The following is a 26,131-nucleotide window of genomic DNA, read 5'->3' as shown; positions in this document are numbered from 1 at the left end:
TTCCATCCCGTGCATCCAGGGATCAGAGGGTTCACTCATCCACTGCTAAATTTGTTTTTACATTGATTTATTTCTCATTTTAAAAGATGCCATTTCTGTGTGCTGATGGCTGTTTGTCATCCCGATCAGTTCTGCCCAAAATTCCTTGGTCTGATTGTTTCTTGGTGAAATTTGACAATGGGTTCCCCGGTTGGACCTTCACGCCCAGTCATCATGATCCCGCGTCGGGAACAGGAACCGACCCTGCTCCGGCTCCAGGCTCAGGTCAGCATTGCTCGGAGTTACCATACTGGCACTGGAGAGGGCCCAGTCCATGTGGTCAATTCTGGCCAAAGGCAGCCGGGGCTCCACCCTGACACCGAGTCATTTTATGTGATTAGCAAAAGCTGCAGCCCTTTACTTCCACCCTGCCCCTGATGCATGGGGAATAAATATACCAGTAGGGTTGTTTACAAAAGACTTGTTTGGTGTTGTCAAATGCTCTGGTCACGCCTGCTGACCATTCAAACATGTGATTATGGGCATTAAATTAAGGGAACAAGCATAAGTTCAACAGATCGTGGAATGAAAAGGTGATAGAAATTCATCAAAACAAAAAACACTTGCAGTATTTTTTGGGGAGTCGGGGAGCTGTGGAAAGTCCATCATAACAGCGACTTTTGATGGTGGGGTGGCAGACCATCTGCACAGATACATTGGCTGAGAAAGTCAAGGATAGACAACCTGAACTGGTATTTAATGGGGTTAATAATCAGCCCACAATGGCTGAAGCAATAGAAAAGTATATGGAGATGTGATAAGTGTTCGGTTTTGGATGCGCTGGTGAGAGGTACAGTACTGTGTAAAAGTCTTAGACACATGTATCTGTAGCAATGCTGCTCAGACTCTTGCTCAGTACAGTATATTATCTCTTTCCAGTCACAACTTAATACCACTTCATACTCCCGAGCTGGTACAAAGCTAAGCACTCTTCTTTCTGTTTCCCAGCCACCTTCTATTTTAATGATTTTAATGAATTTACAGAATTGTGCAGAAGTTTCAGGCACCCTTGTGACATATATGTGCCTTTTGCACAGTGCTGTGTGTTGTTCAGGTAAACAAAAAGACAAACTGTCAGTGTTTTAGCTCACAGTCCATGAGTTGCTGGGAAGTGGATGCTGCATTTTCCAGCCCAAAGGGCATGCACAGAAACTCAAACAGGCCAAATGGGGTGATAACAGCATCTTTGGGAATATGGTGAGAGCACCCAGGTACCTGATCATAAACCCTGAGCGAACACACTTTACAAAAAATTATCTTTCTGGCTAAATTTACCGAAAAGTCTTGAATATGTGGGACTGGGTAATGATCAGGGGTAATGGCCTATTTAGTGATCAGCAGGGATGGCATTATCGGCTTCACTGAGTTGGTTGCTGAAAGATCAACGTTGGGTGCTTCACATCCAAGGATACAGATTGTGTTGAAAGGACAGGCAGAGGGAGTGGGGAGGCACCATTGTTAAAAATAAAATCAAATCCTTGTAGAGAGATGACATAGGAATAGAAGTTGCAGAAACTTTGGGGTGGGGCGTGTTGGTAGAACTAAGAAACTGCCAGGTCTCTGATGGGAGTTTATACAGGCTCCCAAACAGTAGCCAGAATGTGGGATATAAATTGCAATGGGAGATAGAAAAGGAAAGTCTATGATGCAGCGAGCTGGTGTTCAGTGAATGAGAGGGTAATGAGGATTGTGGAAGAACAAAGGAATCTGGCTTTGCAGATAATACAAAGGTAGATGGAAGGGCAAGTATTTTACAGCAAGCAGGGTGCCTGCAGAAGTACTTGGACAGATTGAGAGAAAAGGCAAAGAAGTACTAGATGGAATATACTGTAGGGAAGTGAATGGTCATGCACTTTAGTAGAAGGAATTAAGGTGTCGTCTATTTTAAAATTTTAAAAATTAGAGGGGTAAAGGTCCTTGGAAGCATTTCTGCAGGATTCCGTAAAGGTTAACTTGAAGTTTGAGTCGATTGTTACGAAGGCAACTGCAATGTTGGCATTCATTTCCAATGGACTAGAATATAAAAGGAAAGATGTATACTGAGGCTTTACATGGCATTGGTCAGACCAAATTTGGAGTATTGTGTGCATGTTTGGGCCGCTTTTCTGAGAAATGATGTGCTGGCATTGGAGAGTTTCCAGAGAAGGTTCACGAGATTGATCCAGCAATGAAAGGGTTAACATATAAGGAACGTTTCATGGCTCTGGACTCGTGCTCGCCAGATGATGGTGGATCTCATAGAAACCTATTGAGTATCGAAAGGTCTACACAGAATGGACATGAAAAGGATATTTTGTATACCTTCTGATCTAGGGCCAGAGGGCATCCATTTAGAATGGAGATAAGGAGGAATTTCTTTAGTAAGAGGATGGTGAATCTGTGGAATCCATTGCCACAGATGGCTGTGGACACCAAGTAATTGAGGATATTTCAAATGGAAGTTGATTGGTTCTTGCTTAGTCAAGGCATGAAGGGTTCCAGGGAGAAGAGAGTACAGTGTGGTTGCCAGGGATACTCAATCAGCCATGATGGAATGACAGAACAGACTCAAGGTGCTGAGTTGCCTAATTCTGTTCCTATGTCTTTTGGTCTTATGGTCTAATTGATGAAGACATTAGTGAGGCCTCACCTGGAATATTGTATTCAGATTTGCTTGCTCTGCTACAGGAAAGATGCCGTCCAGCTGCAAAGAGTGCTGAGGTGATTTACGAGACTGTTGTCATCACTTGAAGGACTGAGTTATGGACAGAGTTTGGGCAGGTTGGGAGTGCACAAGTTTAAGGAAAAAGAAGAAATTTAATCAGGACACAGGAGAAAATTATTCACACAGCAGACAGTCAGACAGGTACATGAATAAGAATGGTTTCGAGGGATACGGGACAAATGCAGGCAGATGGGACTGGCTCAGAATAGGATGCCACCAACACCACTTCCCCATTCCCTCTGCTTCCTCCCCGTCCATTACCCTGCCCCCTCCAGGTTATTCAAACCAGCTGACGCAATTTGCTCAAAGATAGTGTTGTCATCAACAGGTCCATCCAGATTAATTCCCGTGATTGGCCTGGGGAGATTCAGATCATCAAATGACCCTTCCAGACTGGTCTCCTGATCTTTCCAGGACAATGACAACACTGACGACCAAGCCCTTGGCTGTGATGGGTTGCACCAATGTCCATACTGTCTCCTGGCCTTTCTCCGTGGTGATCGACTCCTCTTCTGCTCTCACCTGTCGGTGTTTCCCCAGCAAGAGCATCGTCTACTGGCTGCAGTGGACTGCCATCGTCCATTGGCTCACCTCCACATCATCACCCAGTGTCTTCACTGATTGGTCCCCATGAGGAACTCCAGTGGGTGACTTCACTGGGCACATCATTGAACTACAGCACAACAACTTCATTATATGGCATCAAGTTTGGGATCTTCACAGATCCAGTGGTCATTGATAGACAACAGAAGGTCAAGTCTGATTGGCTTGATGACTAATTTCAGCTCTGTCTCAACCAATCAGCTGAAGAACAGCTCAGATCTACCCGAGCTGATTTTTTTGTTGTCCGATGAGTGGCTGATCAATCCCAGAGCACCTCTCAGTAGCTCCACCAGTGACACCATATTTTTGGCCCCCAGCCTCACCCTACCCTTCCTCCTCACCTCTCCATTCTCTCCCTCAGATTCACCCTGCCCCATGTCCTGGCTGTCCTCACTGTGACTGCCTGGTTCCTCCAGTGAGGGAGCACCTCCCTCCTGCTCCCTGACCCATTCCCCACCCTCCCTTCCATCCCTCCCCCACACATGTCTCCCCTCCCTCTCTCCCCTCAACTTTTCCTTCCAGCTCCATGCCCCACCTCTTCCCTTCCCTCTCCTGTACACATACCCCTCTCTCCCCCTCCCACACACTTCCCCATCTACCTCCCCACCTTCCCTACTAGGACCTTGTCAGGGAGCCCTCCCTTCATCCTCCTCCTGCCCATTCCTCCCCACTCCCCTCCCTCTCCCCTCCCCGAACCTCTCTCCCCCTCCCTCTCCCATCTCCTCTAACCCTTTCCTCCCTGCTCCTCCCCTTCCCCTCCACTCCACCACTCCCTCCCTATTCCTCCCCCTCCCCATCTCCCACCCCTTCCCCTCCCCTCCCTCACTCTCCCCTTCCCCTCCCATCCTCCTCCTTCCTCTCCCCCTCTCTCCATCCCTCCTGCCTCTGCTCGTCCCTCACCTCAATTCCCTCTTCCCAACCTCTCACCTTCCTTCCATCCCCTACCCTCCATCCCCTCAACTGTCTGTGTTTTGTGTTTTGTGTGTGTGAGAGAGAGACCTACCCTCCCAGCTTCCCCCTCCTCCCTCCATCTCCACCGCATTCCCCACCCCTCTGATTCCTCCCCATCCCCTCCAGCCTTATCTGCACCCTCCCCTCTCTCTCACACACCTGCAAACGCACATACAGTTGGGGTGATGGATGGAGGGGGTGGGGGGCAGGGTGGGTGGAAGAGGGGGAGTGAGGAGGAGGAGAGAGAATGTGAGGGGAAGTAGTAGGTTGAGGGGGAGTGTGGGTGAGGAAACAGGAGGGGAAGGGGTAGGTTGAGGGTGAGGGCGGGTGAGGAAACAGGAGGGGATTGAGGGTGAGGGTGGGTGAGGAAACAGGAGAGGAAGGGGTAGGTTGAGGGGGACGGCGGGTGAGGAAACAGGAGGGGAAGGGGTAGGTTGAGGGGGACGGTGGGTGAGGAAACAGGAGGGGAAGGCTAGTGGGACTGAGTAGGAGGATGGTAGGAATGGGAGGGGGAAGAAGAGGATTGAGGAGAGGCTGAGGTAAAGGGCAGGAGCAGGAGTGTTGCTGTGGAGGTGGAGTGAGGGAGAAGAAGTAAAGGGAGAGGGGAAGTGGAGGGTTGAGGGGAGATGGAGGGGCAAGGAAGGTGGAAGGTTGGGAGTGGGATCGGAGGAAGATGAGGTGAGGCAGAGGGGAAGGAGGAAGGGTGGAAGGGATGGAGGAGAATGGGAAGGGGAGGGTTGAGGGTAAGGGAGGGGCAGGGGAATGTGGTGGTGAGGGGGCAGGGGAAGGAATAGGGACGGATGGAGGAGAGGAGGGTGAGGGGGTTGGGGTGGGGAGGGGAGGGGAGGGGGAGGTGGGGGATGGGTGGGTGGTGAGGGGGGAGGGGAAGGTAGAGGGAGGGGGACTGAGGAGGAGTGGGTGGGAGGAAGATGGAGGGAGGGTTCCCCCATGAGGTCCCAGACACCCCCCATACCTCACCCCACCCCCCATACCCCTATACCCCCATACCCCACCCCCACACACCCCCATACCCCACCCCAGCCCAGACCATCCCCCTCTGGAATCGGCCCCATTCCCTGCCCGGGGCTGGGGGTGAACGTTGAGCTGCTGAACCTGCAAGAAAATGAATCGTCTGATAGGTTATGGTTCATGTACTTGGAAAATAAATTTACTTTGAAATTCAACTTTGAAATCTGTTGTTTGTAAAACATGTACTGATGAGAAATGGTGTCAATGAATGTCTGTGATTGGAAAACAGTGGTGTTCAGTCCCACTGCCCCTGGAAGATTCAAATGCTCGTCGATAAAGGTAAGTTTTGAACCTGCACTTAAAAGAGTCAATGGAGGGGGCAGATCTGATAGGGAGGGAAATGCTGTTCCACAGTCTAGGGGCTACAACTGCAAAGGCACGGTCACCCCTGAGCTTAAGTTTAGATCGCGGGACAGCCAGGAGCCCCAAGTCAGCCGACCTGAGGGAGCTGGAAGTAGAATAAGGGGTTTTACAGCTGACTTTTACTACTGCATTAAATTGCTTGTCAGACTTAAAGGCAATATCGCTACCTGGCCTGCTGCGTTCACCAGCAACTTTGATGTGTGTTGATCAATTATCACACCAAGGTTTTGACATGGGGTTTGAAAAGGGTGGACAGGTTACCAAGGCTGTTGGCAATCACTTTGATGGAGTCAGGGGGGCCAAATAGGACAACTTCAGACTTGCCTTCATTCAGCTGCAGGAAGTTTTGTGTCATCCAACACCTTATGTCCTCAAGGCCATTCATGAGGCTGACTGGATCTGACTGGACCTTTGTTTCAAGGGGAGATAAAGCTGTGTGTCATCAGCATAACACTGGAAGCAAATGTCGTAATTTTGGATGATTTGGCCGAGGGGAAGCATGTATATGTAGAAAAGAATGGGACCTGGGATAGAAACTTGTGAGAACCCGCAGGAGAAACTAGCTGGAAAAGAAGAAGATTTCCCTATGTTGACGGGGAAGCTTCTATTTATGAAGCAGGATGTGAACCAGTTCAAGGCAGTGCCATCAACACCAACCCCACACTGGTAACTGTCTATTAACATGGCATGATCCGCCGTATCAAATGCTGCGCAGAAGTGAAGAAGAATTAGGATGGCAGAGTCACCTGAGTCGGTAGAGAGGAGGAGATCATTGTACACTTTCAGCAGGGCAGACTCTGTGCTATGATAAGCCTTAAAACCTGACTGAAATCTTCCCAAGATGTTGTTTTGGTGTTGGTAAGGCAGCAATTGACTAATTGACTAATTCCAGTCAGAGCGACCCTGACTGGAACCACCGCCTCCCGGACATGGGCACCAGGCCCCGGCAGACCATGGACTCCCTCGCCTCCGACTCCGACCTCAGTCCTCGGGCCCTGCAGGTTACAGGCTCCGCCAGCCCCAGCTCCAGATCCAGCTCGGACCATGATCCCGACCCTCTCCAGACCGGGACCCCTCGTACTGCCGCTGGGTCCTACCACCCGGCCTATTCTACAACCACCCCCTTTCCTCCCCGGGACTCCCAACCTTCCCTCTATCCCCTCATCGCCCCTCCATTCCTCTGATCCCTCATCCTCCCCTAACCCCCCTCCCCCTCCTGAGAACTCCCACTCTTCACCCTCCTCCGACCCCAGCCACAACCCTTGCCGTGTCTTCACCATCCCCTCTGACCTTCCCCTCTCTGAGGCAGAACATTCTGTCCTTAGCAAGGGCCTCACATTTGTCCCCCTCCATCCACACCTCAGTCAGTTCCGTGCCCGCCATGACGCTGAACTCTTCTTCATCACCTACGTCTTCGAGCCTACTTCTTTGGCAGAAATCCTGTCCCCCTACTGATGACCCCTTCTCCTGCCTTCAACCCTCCTCCTCCTCCTGGACACCCCGCCCAGGCCTTCTACCTGCACTCAATCTCTTCATCTTTAACTGTCGCCAAGACATCAACCGTCTCAACTTCACCACTACTATCTCCTGTTCCAACCTCACTGCCAGAGAACACACTGCCCTCCACTCTCTCCGCACTAATCCCAACCTCGCCATCAAACCCGCTGACAAAGGTGGTGCCGTAGTAGACTGGCGGACGGACCACTTCCTCACTGAGGCCAAAAGGCAGCTCTCTGACACATCCTCTTACTTACCCCTGGAACAGGACCCCACCAAAAAATATCAAACCACTGTCTCCCGCACCATCACCGCCCTGATCAACTCCGGAGACCTTCCATCCTCAGCTGCTAAACTCATTATTCCCGCACCCCGCACCGCTCGGTTTTACCTCCTCCCCAAGATACACAAGCCTGACTGTACCGGTAGACCCATAGTTTCTGCCTGCTCCTGTCCCACCGAACTTGTGTCTGACTACCTGGACTCCATTTTGTCACCCATAGTTCAGTCCCTCCCCACCTACATCCGGGATACATCCCATGCCCTGCACCTCTTCAATAACTTCCAATTCCCCGGTCCCAACCGCTTCATTTTCACTATGGATGTCCAATCCTTATACACCTCCATCCCCATCAAGAAGGCCTCAAAGCCCTCCGCTACTTTCTGGATAATAGACCTCACCAGATCCCCACCACCACTACCCACCTCCGGATGGCGGAACTGGTTCTCACACTTAATAACTTCTCTTTTGGCTCTTCCCACTTTCTTCAGACTAAGGGTGTAGCTATGGGAACTTGCATGGGCCCCAGCTATGCCTGCCTCTTCGTTGGTTATGTGGAACAGTCTGTGCTCCAAACCTATTCTGGTACTGCTCCCCAACTTTTCCTTCGGTACATTGACGACTACATTGGTGCTGCTTCCTGCACCCATGCTGAGCTTGTCAATTTCATTGACTTAACTTCAAACTTCCACCCAGCCCTCAAATTCACTTGGTCTATCTCAGACACTTCTCTCCCCTTTCTCGATCTCTCGGTCTCCATCTCTGGAGGCAGATGGACCACTGACATCTTCTACAAGCCCACTGACTCTCATAACTATCTCGACTATACCTCTTCCCACCCTGCCATATACCAAAATGCCATTCCATATTCCCAGCTCCTCCGTCTCCGCCACATCTGCTCCCAGAATGAGGCTTTCCGTTCCAGGACATCTCAAATGTCCTCTTTCTTTAGGATCGTGGTTTCCCTTCTGCTGTCATCAATGATGCCCTCACCCGTATCTCCTCCATTTCCCACACTTCAGCCCTCACCCCATCATCCCACCACCACAACAGAGACAGAGTTCCCCTTGTCCTCACCTACCACCCCACCAGCCTCCGGATCTAGCACATTATCCTCTGCAACTTCCGCCACCTTCAACAGGACCCCACCACCAATCAAATCTTTCCCTCTCCACCCCTCCCCGCTTTCCGCAGGGATCGGTCCCTCCCGACGGATCTCCCACCCGGCACTTATCCCTGTAAGCTTAAGTGCTACATCTGTCCCTACACACCCTCTCTCGCCACCATTCACGGCCCCAAACAGTCCTTCCAGGTGAGGCAACACTTCACTTGTGAGCCTGTTGGGGTCATCTATTGCATTCGGTGCTCCTGGTGCGGGTTCCTCTACATCGGTGAAACCCGACGCAGATTGGGGGACCGCTTCGTCGAGCACCTCCGCTCCGTCTGCCACAACAGACAGGATCTCCCAGTAGCCATCCACTTCAACTCTGCTTCCCATTCCCATTCAGATATGTCCATACATGGCCTCCTCTACTGCCCTGATGAGGCTAAACTCAGGTTGGAGGAACAGCACCTCATATACCGTCTTGGTACTCTCCGGCTCATTGGTATGAACATAGAATTCTCCAACTTCCGGTAATTCCCTCCCCCTCCCTTCCTCTATCCTTATTTCACTCTGCACCCTCCCCCAGCTGCCTATCACCTCCCTCATGGTTCCGCCTCCTTCTACTACCCATTGTGTTTTCCCCTATTCCTTCTTCACCTTTCCTGCATATCACCTCCCTGCTTCCCCTCCCCCAACCCCACCCCTTTGTCTTTCCCCTTACTGGTTTTTCACCTGGACCCTACCAGCCTTCTCCTTCCCACCCTCCCCCATCTTCTTTATAGGGCCTCGGCCCCTTCCCTCTACAGTCCTGACGAAGGGTTCAGGCCCGAAAAGTCGACTCATCCTTTCCATGGATGCTGCCCGACCTGCTGAGTTCCTCCAGCGTGTTGTGAGTGTTGCTTTGACCCCAGCATCTGCAGATTAGTTTGTGTTTACGAGAGGATGCTGGGACTGGCTATGTCAAAGACATCCCTCAGGAGGGCAGTGGGGACAATGTCAGGGGGGCAGGTTGTAGGTTTCATGGCGGAAACAATCTTTGTAAGGGATGGTAGCGTGATGGGTTGGAAAGAGTCCAGTTTAGATGAACAGAGCAGTTCATCTAAACTGGAGTGACCAAAGGGGGAGTGACCAAAGTTTAGTTTGTACTGGCTGTTTAACCACTGCCCCCTTCCTGACTGTCAGCATGCTCCTGTGTTCTGAGACTGGGACAGACCCTGACAGACATTACCCACCCCCACTCTGACCCATCCCCAGTGAGAGAAGGACAAACCCGGGCAGACATTTCCCACCCTGACACATCCCCTTTTAGAGCGAGACAAACCCATTCAGTCATTCCCAACCCTGACCCATATCCATGATGGTGGGACAGACCCAGGCTGACATTTCCCACCCTGACACATCCCCATTTAGAGCCAGACAAACCCGTTCGGTCATTCCCAACCCTGACCCATATCCATGATAGTGGGACAGACCCAGGCAGACATTTCCCACACCCAAACTAACCATCGCCTGTGAGAGTGTGAAAGGCTTAGGTAGACATTACTGACACCCCACCCTAACCATTCCCAGGTAGAATGGGATTGACCCAGGGAGACCCTTTTTCCCTCCCTTCCCTCTGTCCCCATCCCAGACATGAACAGGGCAGAACTGCACTACTGCTCCGCTTCAGGTTGCCACTGTGCTCTGCTTACTGACAGGGTTGGAGATGGTGCAGCAGAACAATGAGGGGATGAAGGTGTCCATAGCATTGATTGAGACAAGGAGGTGCTGTCACCGTTGTTGATGTTGTGTAGCCGGTTGAAGTTCAGCTGAGAGAGTGGGTGTGAGTGAGGGTCCTCACCATCCAGGGAAGGAGATGTGAATCTGCAGGGCGTTGGCAGCAGGAAGGAGGGAGCGCAGGGTCCCAACAGGGGAACAAAGATTTATAAGGAAGCATTAGTAATGATCTGTTACTGAGGAGAAAGTGCTTGGAAAGCTGAAGTCTGATGGTAGATAAGTCACCTGGAGCAGATGGACTACAATCCTCGGATCTGATAGATGTAGATGAGGAGCTTGTGCAAGCATCAGTCATGATCCTTCAAGAATCATGAGATTCTGGAATAACTTTGGGGGACTGGAAAATACAAAGCTCACGCCAGTTTGATGAAAGAAGGGAGGCAAAGGGCAAGAAATTATCAGTCAGTAAATCTGACATAAGTTGTTGGTAAGATGTTGTAATCCATGACTGAAGATGATATTTCACAGTAGTTGGAGACACTTGTGTATTGTCAGCTGTTTTGGGCCCTTATCTAAGAAAATAAATGATCTGTTGATACCGGAAAAGGTCCAGAGGAGGGTCACAAGAATGATCCCAGGAATGTCTCACTTTCCAGAACTTTTTACAATTCATGTTCTCAGCATGGGCCGAATGGCCTACTTCTGCTCCTTTGTCTTATGGTCTTATTATTTCCTGCACAGTTTGTCTTTTGCACTTTGGTTGTTTGTCAGTCTTTCTGGGAAGTTTTTCATAAATGATGTTGCATTTCTGTAAGTGCCTGCAAGAAAATTAATCTTAAGAAGAAGTACAGTGCATTGAAATAGTATTCAGTCTGCACGAATACAGTATTTTCGTGTTTTACTCTGTCATTTTCTAAATATTTTGAAGTAGAATTTATTGCGCTAATCTACAAAACATTGTGCATCATATCAAATCAAAAGAAAAATTCCAAAGTTTCTCAATAATTTACTAAAAATTAAAACCAAAATTGTGACTCAGAGAAAGTATTCATCCCTTCCTTTGTAATGACCACACTCACTTTCCTCAGGTGCCATTTGTGATCTCACCAACTCACCTAATTTGTCAATGCAGAACATTGAATTGGTAAGAATAAAAACCCCTCAGTCTGTAAGGTCCAGCTGTATGATAGACTTCAAACAGACCAAACCAAAATGAAGATAGCAGCTGCTTTTGATGGGAGGGGTTTTGCACCTTCTGCGGAGATATGATGGCCGGGAAAGTCAATGGCTGATAACCCAGCCTGCTATTTTGCATGGTTAGTAACTAATTCGTGTTGGTTTAAGTGCTCGTAAAGGGTGCGGAGATGAGGTTCATGTTTGGATTTGGATGCATTTCAGGTGAACAAAAGGAAAATCTAAGTTTTTAATGCAGAGTCCATCAGCTACTGGAAGACTGTACTGCATTTTTCAGCCCAAATGGCATGCGTAGAAACTCAGAAAGGCCAAATGGGATTATCACAGCCATATCTAATCTGCACAGGTCTTTCAGGCCTTTTAACATTCGAAGTGTTTCTATGAGTTCCCCCGTCATGCTCCTGAACTCCAGGGAATACAGCCCAAGAGCTGCCAGATGTTCCTCATACGGTAACCCTTTCATTCCTGGAATCATTCTTGTGAATCTTCTCTGAACTCTCTCCAATGTCAGTATATCCTTTCTAAAATAAGGAGCCCAAAACTGCACACAGTACTCCAAGTGTGGTCTCACGAGTGCCTTATCGAGCCTCAACATCACATCCCTGCTTTTATATTCTATACCTCTAGAAATGAATGCCAACATTGCATTCACCTTCTTCACCACTGCCTCATCCTAGAGGTTAACCTTTAGGGTGCCTTGCACAAGATGTCCCAAGTCCCTTTCTATCTCTGCATTTTGAATTCTCTCTCCATCTAAATAATTGTTAGTCCGTTGATTTCTTCCACCAAAGTGCGTGAGCGTACACTTTCCAATATTGTATTCCATTTTCTACTTCTGTGCCCATTCCCCTAAACTATCGACGTCTCTCTGCAGGCTCTCTGTTTCCTCAGCACTACCCACTCCTCCGCCTATCTTTGTAAAATCAGGAAATTTAGCCACAAATTCATTAATCCCACAGTCCAAATCACTGACACACATCATAAAAAACAGCGGTCCCAACATTGACCCCGATGTCCCATTGGTTTGGATCCTGCTGCCGTTGGCAAACTCCAACGCATTTCGTCGCTCTTTGCCATCTGATCAATAAGTGATACTGGCAGCACATTGACTTGAGCTCCTGTGTCACACAGGAAACATCGCCCCGAAATTGTGTCTGTAATGTACAGTAAACATCCCTACCAGCTGGAACCCACTGTGTTCACAGACCGCTGAGGTCCAGATGTGCTGGCACTGTCAAAGCTACCAGGTGGTTGGCACCTTCCAGTGTCCATACCAAAACAACGAGGTAAAAACACAGGCCTGGCATTGTCTGTTTCACAGCCACGGGTGTCCTTAAGGTGGGGGCTTGCTGACCGGGCTTATTGAGGTAGAGAAAGCTGAGTGTAGACTATCAGCCATATTAGCAAGCTCCCTTTCATCCTTCACAGGTGTATTTGCTTGGGATCAGCAAACTTGTTTCGGCATTTTCTGCATGAAGAGTAGTTTGAAATTAAAACAAGGATGGTGATTGCTCAGGAGGGATAACATGTGATCCATTCGCTCTGATGGCTTAGCGTCACCGTGGCTGGGCGAGGAAAACAACTGTTGGTGCACTCAGACTCCAACAGTCCAAAACTCTGTAAATGGTGAATTTTCAACGATCGGTATTGATCGTATCCAGGCAGGTTTTCAAGGCGACTCTTCACACTGGAGATTGCTCGCAATGTAAGTTGGACTTTGCCTTGCAGTACCAATGTAACGGCAGTTTGATCCAATGTAGGATTTCACAGATTATATGGCAGAGGCATTTTATTTTTACGAGAAAAAATAGCAACTTATTTATTGAACACAAAGTGCAATAACACTCCTTGATGTAATTCACTCACCACCTCAGACCAGCCTCTTTAAGTGAACCCCAACCCAATGTCAACAGTTGTGAATACTGTACGTTTCCACCAAAATCACATCAAATCAAATTACTTAACATTCAAAACAGAAGTAGATATACCGAATGAAACAATGTTCAAAAAAGTTCAAAGAAAAATTTATTTTCAGATTACATACATGTCACCACATACAACCCTGACATTATTTATCTGCGGGCATAATTAGCAAATCTATAGAACACTAACTGTAAACTGTAAACACCAGGAACTGTAAACAAACTGTTCAAATTCAGATATAAATAAATAGCAATAAATAATGGGAATGATGTAACGATACAACATCCAATCTTCTTCTTAGTTCTCACAGAAACATCTGCATGATGCTAAGCTGGGACACATCATCAGTGATGTTAAACGGGGTCGTCAGGTGTTTCGGGTCTTTCAACATCATACACCCTCGCCCAGGCGACCCGACCGGGGTTGATCAGACCCCGGCCTGTGTCCCAGCAGCAACCCACAGATCTACCCTCCTTATCCAGAGCCATCTTGACGCTTCCTCTGCTGTACCTGTGGTGGTAAAAATGGCTCTCCTTCCTCTCTCTCCCGTGATTCCAAGTGCAGTGTATACTTTGCAGAGCGACTGGCCTGCAAAGCCATGACACCCGACCTCCACGGGCCAACACTTTGCTCTCCAGCCTCTTCTTTGGCAGTTCACCGATTCTTGAGACCTCGGCGAAAACATCTCCCACTAAGAAAAGTGCTAATTCCGTTGACAATGAATAACATTATTTTATTTAAAGTAATCAGGGTTGAAATTTTCTTTACCTGAGACAAAAGAATTATGAAGTAGGAGGTAAATCAGCTAGATTATTAGCATATAAATTACGAAAACAACAGGTTAATAAGAACGAGACAGAGACAATGGTAGTAGGATTGGACGCTGAGAAAGCTTTTGATTCGGTTAGTTGGGCATTCCTATACAGAGTGTTAGGAAGATTCGGCTTTCAAGAAAAGTTTATTAAAGTAATTCAGACTCTATATGACAGCCCTACAGCCCGAATTAAGATAAATGGGGACCTCTCTGACTCCTTCATCATAGAGAGAGGCACTAGACAGGGATGCCCAATTTCTCCTCTCCTTTTTGCGCTATATATTGAACCGCTTGCCCAACTAATAAGACAGAGCAAAATCGTAAAAGGTATCAAGGTGGCAGGGATTGAACAGAAAGTGGCGTTATTCGCAGATGATGTTTTGGTCTATCTGAGTGAACCAGAAAAATCATTTATAGGATTGTTTACACTGTTGGATGACTTTGGGAAGATATCAGGTTATAAAATAAATGTAAAGAAAACGCAGGTTATGTCCCTAAATTATACACCATCCAAAAAGTTGCAGGATACATATGATCTTAAGTGGGAAGCTAAATCATTAAAATATTTAGGAATAACCCTGCCGAAGGATCTTTCAACACTGTCACAGGTAAATTATGGGCCATTAATCTCAGAGATAAAAGCAGATATGCATAGATGGAATCTTATTGCCTTTTTAAGTTTAAATTCAAGGATAAATACTATAAAAATGAATATTCTTCCTCGGTTATTGTATCTTTTCCGTACTTTACCGGTGGAGGTGGATGATAATCAATTCAGGGAATGGGACAAATGGATTTCCCGCTTCATTTGGCAAGGAAAGAAACCTAGAATTCGATATAACACCTTACAGTTAGGGAAGGAAGGAGGAGGTATGGTTCTTCCTTGCCTGAGAAATTATTTTTATGCCTCACAGATAACCCCTCTGTTATATTGGTGTAATAGGGAATATAAGGCTAGATGGAAGGAAATAGAATTTGGATTAGTTGACAGTTTTCCTCTTCAGACCTCAATAGCTGACAAAGGATTGATGGCCCAGTTGGAAAAATTTAAAAACGCTTGGATAAATCTTACATTAAAAGTATGGCAGAAGGTGGTTAATTCATGTGGAATTAATAACATGTTAAAATTCTTTAGATGGTGTGCATATGATACCGAATTCCTTCCCAACAGAGGAGATAAAAGATTTGAGCTATGGATAAAGAAAGGTCTTACAACCTACCTCTCATTTATAGATAAAAGAGTATTACAAAGTTTCCAAATCCTGCAGGACAAACATGGCCTAGAACATAATGACTTTTTTAGGTACCTTCAAGTACGAAACTATGTTAACCAGAGTTGTAGATATACAGACCTATCAACAGTAGAATTAGAATTTTTCAAGATTCTGAATTCGGCTTGCAGTTCAAAACCTAGTAAATCAGTTTCTCGATTATATAATGCACTCTCCCGTGCTAAAAACGTAAATACACTGTATATTAAAGAGAAGTGGGAGAAAGAAGCGGGATTGGTACTTTCAGAGGAGGCTTAGGGGGAAATCTGCAGCTTTCAATGGTCCTCGACTAATTCTTTGACTTGGAGAGAACATTGTTGGAAAAACATTATAAGATACTTCAAGACCCCATATCAGGAAAAATATAAAGATACAAATGTGATGTGTTGGAGAAGGTGCGGCTCCAAGGAGGCAAATCATTTTCATATTTTTTGGAATTGCCCTAAATTAAGTCTATTTTGGGAAGGTATTCATAGAACATTAGTTAAGGTACTTAGGTCCCAGATACCTCTGAACTTTGAGACGCTCTATTTGGGGCATGTATTGTTTCTTGAACAGAAGGAAGATATAAAGTTGCTGCAGGCCCTCTTGAGCGGCAAGTAAGAAATCAATCACTAGAAAATGGCTAAATCCAATACCACCTACATTAGAAGATTGGTACGGAATTATCTTGGAAATATTTAAAATGGAAAAGTTGACTTACTCCCTGAGAACTCAAAAAGAAAAAATTTATCAAATCTGGAATAAATGGATTGAATATATAACCCCAATGCGAGCAGACTTTAGATGACTCTCCTAATGATTTATACTGCTCTTCTCATCAACACAGTAATATTGCTAACGTAAGCACCCCTCGTTGTTCCCGATGTTGGGGAAGTCCAGAACGAGGGGTCACAGTTTGAGGATAGAGGGGAAGCCTTTTAGGACCGAGATTAGGAAAAACTTCTTCACACAGAGAGTGGTGAATCTGTGGAATTCTCTGCCACAGGAAACAGTTGAGGCCAGTTCATTGGCTATATTTAAGAGGGAGTTAGATATGGCCCTTGTGGCTACGGGGTCAGGGGGTATGGAGGGAAGGCTGGGGCGGGGTTCTGAGTTGGATGATCAGCCATGATCATAATAAATGGCGGTGCAGGCTCGATGGGCCGAATGGCCTACTCCTGCACCTATTTTCTATGTTTCTATGTTTCTAGTCTAAATGTTTGTTTTTTTTGTTTTCTTTTGGAAAATAGAGAATTAACACAAGTAAAGGGAAAGATTTGGGAAAGGGAAAAAAAATGTAAAAATTAAGTAAATAAGTACATAGGGATTGGATAATTATGTCTGCGGGCAAGAGCAAGCATGAACAAATTAGGATATAAACACCTACAATGGTTGATACATAGGCTTATATACAACATTTTGGACCAGTGGAAATGGTCCAGAAGGGTTATATGGAAACTATTATTACCATTTTTCTTAACAACTAATTCCATTTCTTAGCCTAACAGGTTAGATTTACCACAGTACATAATTATCTATTTAAATGTTTATTTTCCTTTTATATCATCTCAATGTGTACTTAAGAATGTATAAATAATTGTAGTTTTATACGTATAAAAAATGGAAAAGGTTATATGGGTGAAAAAAGTACATGATATTTGTGAATTCCTTATCCAAATAAAAATAAAATTTAAAAATAAAATAAAATAATCAGGGTTGATCATCTGAGGGTCTTTTGCACAAATGCAACATTTTTTCATATGTTTGTTTTTAAATTTATAAATTATACGATTATATAACAGCCCAGTACCCACAAAATCAGTTGTCCTCAGACAATAGATTATCATTTCATTTTGATAAAAAAGTGTGAAAAGGTGATTTAAAATGTATAATATATATGCCAGATGAAAGAGTAGATTGAAAAAACTCTTTAAAACTCAAGGCAGTGAACTTTCAGCAATATTCACTCTTATTTGTGGTTGCTCAAAATGTGTACCAAGTTTCTGTCAACACCAGCAGATATTTATAAAAAAGGAATAAAATCAGGCAACCATGTGGTCAACTGACCCCCTTTCCACCCTCCACATCTGCTGAATGCAACAAGGTCAAACAAACTCCTCTAAGTTTGCTATTTTTCCAATAATTGTTACATATTTATTGATGTTGCTACTGTCACAACCATGACGAGTCAACTTCTGTCTCTTGTGTATAGAAAGAATTATTTAAAATTATGACATAAATTTATGCATTTTGAGTAAAGTCCAGAGGCTGCTAGCAACAGAGGGAATACAGGATGGCTCCTGTATGCAACTCATGCAAATGAGGCACTTGAGGGGTTTCAGAAATGCAAAAGACTTCTCAGCAGAGGAATTAGGAGGAATAAGTGAGGACTTGAGGTCGCAGTGCAATGCAAGATGAAAGAAAGTCCCAAGGGTTTCTTTAGCCATCTTAAGAACAAAAGAATAACAAGAGACAAAGTTGGTCCACTGGTTGATCAGCTGGTCATCTATCCATGGGACTGAGAGAGAGAGAGAGAGAGATTTTTTCATCGGTATTTACTTTGGAGACAGACACAAATAGTCGAACTGAGGCAAAACTTCGCGAAGTCATAGACTGTATCTCGTCACAAAAGAGGAGGGCTGGCTGTCTAGAGGCAAACTGGGGTGGATAAATCAGTAGGGCCTGACAAGGTTTTCCCTTGGACCTTGTGGAAGGCTAATGTTGAAACTGCTGGGGCCTTGGAAGGAAGAGTTAAACCTCCTTTAGTCGTGGCTGAGGAGCCAGGAGAGTGGAGGATATCTAAAGTTGTTACGTTATTCAAGAAACATTCTAAGAAATAGCCAGCAAATGTTAGGCTAATTTATTTATGGATAAATTATTGGAAGGCATTCTAAATGCAGGATGAATAAATACAGTGGATTCTGGTTAATTGGGACAGCCACTAATTAAGGAGAACTCTGAAAGAACAAAAGCAAATCAAGAAAATAATCAGGATTCCTTTGTTTATTGAGGACACTGCCTCTGAATTGGGACAGAAGACTACTGCCGAGCATCGGTCTGACCAACGTCAGTCATGGACACTTGTGTGGCCATCAGACAGTGCACCTCGTGATGAAGGTGACACATCTGAACATGAGCCCGTGATGACACTGGATGCTGAGAAATTTATTGTTGGATTACAATATTTTTTCACGCAAGAAGGCAATGAAGGCAGTCCATATCTGCACCTGGTGTCCGCGGTGATTTTGTTAATTTACAGTCAATCAAAAGAACACAGCAGCGTACTCGAAATGAATTCCGCTGTCAGTAACGATCAGGGAATGAAACACAGTTTTATAATACTGTAGTCGTAGTGGTAGTGTTCAAATTTGTTCTGTACTTCAGTTAAGTATACAGTTTGTTACTCAGTTAAACGGGAGTTTGTCTTTTTTAAACTATCTCCATGAAAATTTGTTTAATTAGGCAACCTCTTAATTGGACCAATGTGTACCGGTCCCAATGTGCCTAAATAAACCAGAATCTGCTGCATTTGGAAAAACAGGGCTTATTTATGGAAATCAAAGTGGCTTCGTGCATGGTAGTTCATGTCTAACCAATCTTAAAGCTTTTTGAAGATTAAACAAGAAATTTGTGTCTAGATGCTTGTGACTGGTGCCACAGGGATCAGTGCTGTGTCTGTTGTTGTTTGACATCTATAACAACAATCTGGGTGATAATTGATCAGCAAATTCGTGGATGACACCAAGATTGGGATCAGAGTCAACAGCGAGGAAGGATATCAAAAGTTGCATCACAGGAACTGGGATGTTGGAGAGGCTGAACCTGGAGTATTGTGAGTAGTTCTGGTCATCTAGCTACAGGAAAGAAAATTGACATGGATGTTGCCGGGACTTGAGTACCTGAGTTATAGGGGAAGGTTGAAAAGAGTCACAAAGCAATACAGCATTGAAACAGACTCTTTAGACCAACTCGTCCATGTGGACCACAGTATTGTCTCTGCTAGTCCCAGTTACTCATGTTGAACAATAGCCCACCAAGAACCTCCCTTCCTGTATCTATCCAAATGCTTCTTAAATATTGCAATTGTATCGTCTTAACAAAATTCCCTGGCAGCTCATTCCAAGTACTCAGTATCCTCTGTGTAAGAAATTACCATGCAGCTCTCTTTTAGACTCTGCCCTCTTATCTTGTATCTGTGCCATCTAGCTTTGGACTCCCCAGCCTGGGAAAAAGAATTGAAGTTCAAGCTTAGCTTAATTACTGTCAAATGAAACATCCTCTGGGGCGAAATTACAAAACATACCACCTCATTCAGGACTGCAAACAAACAGATCGTTACGCAAAATAAAATTATATGCATAGGTCAATGACAAGCCCTGCAAATTGACCGTTCTGTTCCTGACACTGTGTAGATGAACACACAGGCAAGACTATGACTGACCACCTTATCCATATTGCTCCTGATCTTATAAGCTTCTGTCAAGTCCCCTGACAATATTAAGTCCCCTAATAATGCAGAAGAAGCTTTTTCCGCTCAGGTTGTGTGAGAATAGAACAAGAGGTGATAGATTTAAGGCAAAACATGAAATATTATAGGAGAATCTAAGAGCATGGCCTGGATGGTGGGGGTTCTTGATGATGGATGCTTATTTCTTACAACAGTACTCCATGTAGATGTGCTCCGTGTTGGGGAGGGTTTAACTATGATGGACTGGGCTGTACCCATTGATTTTGTTGGCGTTTTTTTGATTGTGTTTCCATACCAGGCCGTGCTGCAGCCAGTCAATATAATCTGTATCACATATCAATAAGCTTGTCAAAGTTTCAGATGACATGACAAATCTTAGCAAACGTTGAGAAAGTAGAACTATTGCCATGCTTCCTTTGTAATGGCACTTAATTGTGAGACCCAGGACAGATCGTCTGAAATGTCCGGGAATTGAAATTTTCTGACCCTCTCCAACTCTGATCACCGATGAGTACTGGCTCATAGCTTCCCCCACTTGTAGTCAATAAGCTCGTTCTAGGAGACTTAATGGGCTGGTTGGTCTGATTCTGCTCCTGTGTCTCGTGGTGTTCTGGTCTCAGTCCATGCAGGCTCTGAGGTAATCACATTCCCACACCTATTTCCCTCCAAACTATTGCCGTTCACATTCTCTTTCACTTATTCCACTGACAACCTGCTGTCAGGGAAGCTCTTCACGTTAGCAGTGGGGTCAAGAACAGGAGAGTGTAGAATGAAGGGTCTTGACATGAAACATCAACAGTTTGTTCCTCTCCACAGATACTGCCTGACCTGCTGAATGCCTCCAGCATTTTGTCTGAGTTCTTGTGGAATGAAGATGTTTGGTAAATAACTAGGAGTGATGGAAGGTAATATATTTTTACACTTCAAATACTTAAGGTCTGGATACAAACGTCTCTTAATAGTGGAGTCAGATTGATATCTCATTTTCACCCATGACTGACAGCATTGCCCAGAGTCCCCAGGAGTGTGACATTCACAAATGCTACACTATTTACAATCTGTGCCCCTGAATGGACAAGGTTGGCAAATGTCTCAAACCTTCCAAACACAATTTTAGCACAGAATCTCCCTTAACCAGGACAAGGGGCAGGGACAGTGAACAATACCACCTCTACAATTCCCCAGGTCACCATTGCCACGCCACCTTCAAGAATGCCTACCGTGCTATTCCACGCCCTCATTTTGTGAAGTCTGATCACCTAGCTGTACTTCTACTCCCTGAGTATAGGCAGAGACTGAAGACTGCAGCAGCAGCAGTGAGGACCAAGAAGGTTTGGACAAGGGAAGCACAGGAGCACCTACAGGACTGCTTTGAATCGGTGGACTGGACTGTATTCAGGGTTTCACCGTTGAATCTGGATGAGTATGCTGCAGTTGTTACCGACTTCATTGAAACCCGTGTGGATGAGTGACCTTAATTGTGAAGACTAACGATTACGTAATTGATTTACTTGTTTATTTACTACTATTTTTACTTTTTTTTTTACTTTTTTTTTCTCTCTGCTGGATTATGTATTGCATTGAACTGCTGCTGCTAAGTTAACAAATTTCATGTCACATGCCGGTGATAATAAACCTGATTCTGATTTTGAAAACCAGTTATTTCTTTCACCCTCATCACGTTATTGTAACCCAGCCAATGACAAAGGCTTTTACTAAATATGGAGATGTTGAGGTGTGACCCCTCCGGGAGAGGTGACATTATGACTCCAGCAGACACATCATAATGACATGCATCATCACCATAGGATTTAAATTCTGCTTAGTTGGAGAGCCGAGACAGATGTATACAAGACGGCTATCATGGATTCTCCCATATCTGCACAGATGGTTCAACATCCAGCGACAGGTCATTCAGGTACCTCTCCTTATGTTCATTAATTTCATGTCCGACAATGAGTGAGGTTTCCTCTCTTTACGAATTGATAAGAGGAGAATTAGTTGTACTTTTTTATTATATATTGCATATTTGCTTATTACTATGTATGATTATGATAATATCTAATTCATCTTTTGTTTATATTGTTGCTGATGTACATATTTGAGATAATTCTCCCCTTGTCTGCATATATGTTTCCTCTAAATCAATGAAAAGATTAATAACGAAAGAAAAGATTTCTCATGCTGTGACTCAAAATGTAAATGTTCCTGTCGTTGTCTAGTTGAAAGCCAGTGAATATTTTTCCTCTCTTTTGTTTCCTTTCATGATGAAGGGTCTCAGCCTGAAACGTCGGCTCTGCTCTTTGTCTCAGATGCTGCCTGGCCTGCTGAGTTTCTCCAGCGTTTTCTGTGTGTTGCTTGAATTTACTTTTTCTTTCTTCTCCTTGAGGGACAAGAGTGCCAGAAACCATGACACATGATTGTGCACAAGACAACACAGATTTGAACCGTATGAACCAGAGATGAAGCTGAGAGTGACCACTACACAATTCAAGCCCAAGACAGCAAGTCCCGACTGCATTCAGTACTCAACAGGTTAGTACCTCTGCATCCCTTCCACCTCACTGTGTTCACTCAATTACCAGTCCCATTCCACCACACAAACTAACTGATTCATGGAGACTGTGTGAAAGCACCTCTCTTATCACAGGACCATTTCCATCCCGTGCATCCTGGGGTCAGAGGGTTCACTCATCCACTGCTAAATTTGTTTTTACATTGATTTATTTCTCATTTTAAAAGTTTGCCATTTCTGTGTGCTGATGGGTGTTTGTCATCCTGACCAGTTCTGCCTGAAATTCTTTGGTCTGATTGTTTCTTGGTGAAATTTGACAATGGGTTCCCCGGTTAGACATTCACGCCCAGTCATCGTGACCCCGCGTCGGGAACAGGAACCGACCCTGCTCCGGCTCCAGGCTCAGGTCAGCATTGCTCGGAGTTACCATACTGGCACTGGAGAGGGCCCAGTCCATGTGGTCAATTCTGGCCAAAGGCAGCTGGGGCTCCACCCTGACACCGAGTCATTTAATGTGAATAGCAAAAGCTGTAGCCCTTTACTTCCACCCTGCCCCTGATGCATGGGGAATAAATATACCAGTAGGGTTGTTTACAAAAGACTTATTTGGTGTTGTCAAATGCTCTGGTCACGCCTGCTGACCATTCAAACATGTGATTATGGGCATTAAATTAAGGGAGCAAGCATAAGTTCAACAGATCGTGGAATGAAAATGTGAACGAAATTCACCAAAACAAAAATCACTTGCAGTATTTTTTGGAGAGTCGGGGAGCTGTGGAAAGTCCATCATAGCAGGTACTTTTGATGATGGGGTGGCAGACCATCTTCTGCTCTGATCCGAGGTCAGTTCGCAGGTTGATTGGCATCTGCGAACAGTTCGAGCTGGCGTCGGGGGCCAGGGTCAACCGCACGAAGAGTGAAGCCATGCTCTTCGGCAACTTGCACGACCAATCCAGCTTCCCCTTCACTATCAGGTCTGACCACATGAAGGTGTTGTGGATCTGGCTCGGAGGGGCTGAGGCGTGCAACAAGAACTGGCGGGAGCGGACTGCCAAGGTGAAACAGAAACTGGGACTGTGGGGAGAGCGCTCCCTGTCGATAACGGGCAAGAACCTGGTCATCAGGTGTGAGGTGCTCTCAGGGCTGCTGTACTTGGCGCAGGTGTGGCCCGTCTCCCGCTCCTGCAGCTCAGTGTCTTCAGATTCGTTTGGGGATCAAGGATGGAGCGGGTGTGACAGACCGACATGCACAAGTCCCTGGACAACGGGGGCAAGAACGTCCCTAATGTCACTCTCAGCCTGATGGCCAGCTTCGTGTGTGGCCGCAGCAGGTTGTGCATGGATCCCAGATACGTGGGCAAGAAGTTCTACTATGTGCCCAGGTTTTACCTGTCACCCTCGCTACGAAGGATGAGTCTGGCCCCTTTCCCACGCAACACCCCTGTCAGCTGGTCATTACCTCCTTACCTGTCCTTCGTGGAAAAATTCTTCAAGGCCATCGCACTTGACCACAAGGCCATTAGACAGTGGTCGGCACGTAATGTCCTGCAGGCACTGCAGGAGAAGGACGAGATGGATTCAGTGGGGTGATTCCCTGAGCAGACCGTCCAGTTCATCTGGCAAAATGCCTCATCGCCAGATCTCACCAACAGGCACAAAGATCTCGCCTGGCTGGCGGTGAGAGTGGCCCTCCCAGTCACATCCCTCCTGTACGCCTGGAACGGTTCCTCCACACCCCACTGCCCATGGGAGGACTGTAATGGGGTGGAGTCGGTGGCTCACCTCTTTGCACATTGTGGGTTCGCGAAGAAGGTGTGGAAGAGAATGGAAGGGACAGTACTAAGACTCGTGCCCAGGAGTTGCGTTACCGAGGACTCCGTGATCTACGGGCTGTTCCCGGGAACGCACACGGAGACAAACATCCGGTGCTGCTGGCAGATCATTAATTCGGTGAAAGACGCGCTTTGGTCTGCCCGAAACTTGGTGGTCTACCAGCACATGAAGATGTCCGTGACTGAATGCTGCCGACTGGCTCAGTCTCGTCTGCAGGAGTACGTGCTGAGGGATGCACTCAAGCTTGGTGCGGCCACCGCGAAGGCCCGGTGGGGAAGGACCACAGTTTAAGGTTCATCACCCGTGGGAGTGGGAGGGGTTGGGTGGGGAGGAGACCTACCCTCATCAGTGGTGTGGGCAGATAATCAACAGGGTGCCCAAGGAGTGGGTGGAATTGTTAATTTGGGAAAGTATTAGAGCCAATGCCTGCCTTTATGGTTGATAATTTTATTGTTAATAAGTCTTAACTCTTGACCAAGGGTTGAGAGTAAATGAATGATTTATTGTAAACATCTTTTATTTGTAAATGAACAGAGAGTCAACACATAGTTTTATTGTTAATAACTTTATTCAATAAGGACTCAGAGTCAACGAATGTGTTTTCTTGTATGTAAATAACTTTATTTTGTAACACTTCTGAAATAAAGTATTTTTGGGAAAAAAAAATATCTACACAGATGTTTCAACATCCAGCGACAGGTCATTCAGGGATCTCTCTTCATGTTCATTAATTTCATGTCGGACAATGAGTGAGGTTTCCTCTCTTTATGAATTGATAAGAGGAGAATTAGTTGTCCTTTTTTATTATATATTGCATATCTGCTTATTACTATGTATGATTATGATAATATTTATTTCATCTTTTGTTTATATTGTTGCTGATATACATGTTTGAGATAATTCTCCCCTTGTCTGCATATAAGTTTCCTCTAAATCAATAAAAAGATTAATAAAAAGATTTCTCATGCTGTGACTCAAAATGTAAATGTTCCTGTCGTTGTGTAGTTGTAAGCCAGTGAATATTTTTCCTCTCTTTTGTTTCCTTCCATGATGAAGGGTCTCAGCCTGAAACGTCGGCTCTGCTCTTTGTCTCAGATGCTGCCTGGCCTGCTGCGTTTCTCCAGCGTTTTCTGTGTGTTGCTTGAATTTACTTTTTCTTTCTTCTCCTTGAGGGACAAGAGTGCCAGAAACCATGACACATGATTGTGCACAAGACAACACAGATTTGAACCAGAGATGAAGCTGAGAGTGACCACTACACAATTCAAGCCCAAGACAGCAAGTCCCGACTGCATTCAACAGGTTAGTACCTCTGCATCCCTTCCATCTCACTGTGTTCACTCAATTATCACTCCCATTCCACCCCACAAACTGACTGAGTCATGGAGACTGTGTGAAAGCACCTCTCTTACCACAGGACCATTTCCATCCCGTGCATCCTGGGGTCAGAGGGTTCACTCATCCACTGCTAAATTTGTTTTTACAGTGATTTATTTCTCATTTTAAAAGATGCCATTTCTGTGTGCTGATGGGTGTTTGTCATCCCAACCAGTTCTGCCCGAAATTCCTTGGTCTGATTGTTTCTTGGTGAAATTTGACAATGGGTTCCCCGGTTAGACCTCCACGCCCAGTCATCATGACCCCGCATTGGGAACAGGAACCGACCCTGCTCCGGCTCCAGGCTCAGGTCAGCATTGCTCGGAGTTACCGTACTGGCACTGGAGAGGGCCCAGTCCATGTGGTCAATTCTGGCCAAAGGCAGCTGGGGCTCCTCCCTGACACCGAGTCATTTTATGTGATTAGCAAAAGCTGCAGCCCTTTACTTCCACCCTGCCCCTGATGCAT

The sequence above is a fragment of the Mobula birostris genome, chromosome 1, assembly GCF_030028105.1.
Source record: "Mobula birostris isolate sMobBir1 chromosome 1, sMobBir1.hap1, whole genome shotgun sequence".
Lineage (NCBI taxonomy): Eukaryota > Metazoa > Chordata > Chondrichthyes > Myliobatiformes > Myliobatidae > Mobula > Mobula birostris.
This window is presented reverse-complemented; position numbering follows the sequence as displayed.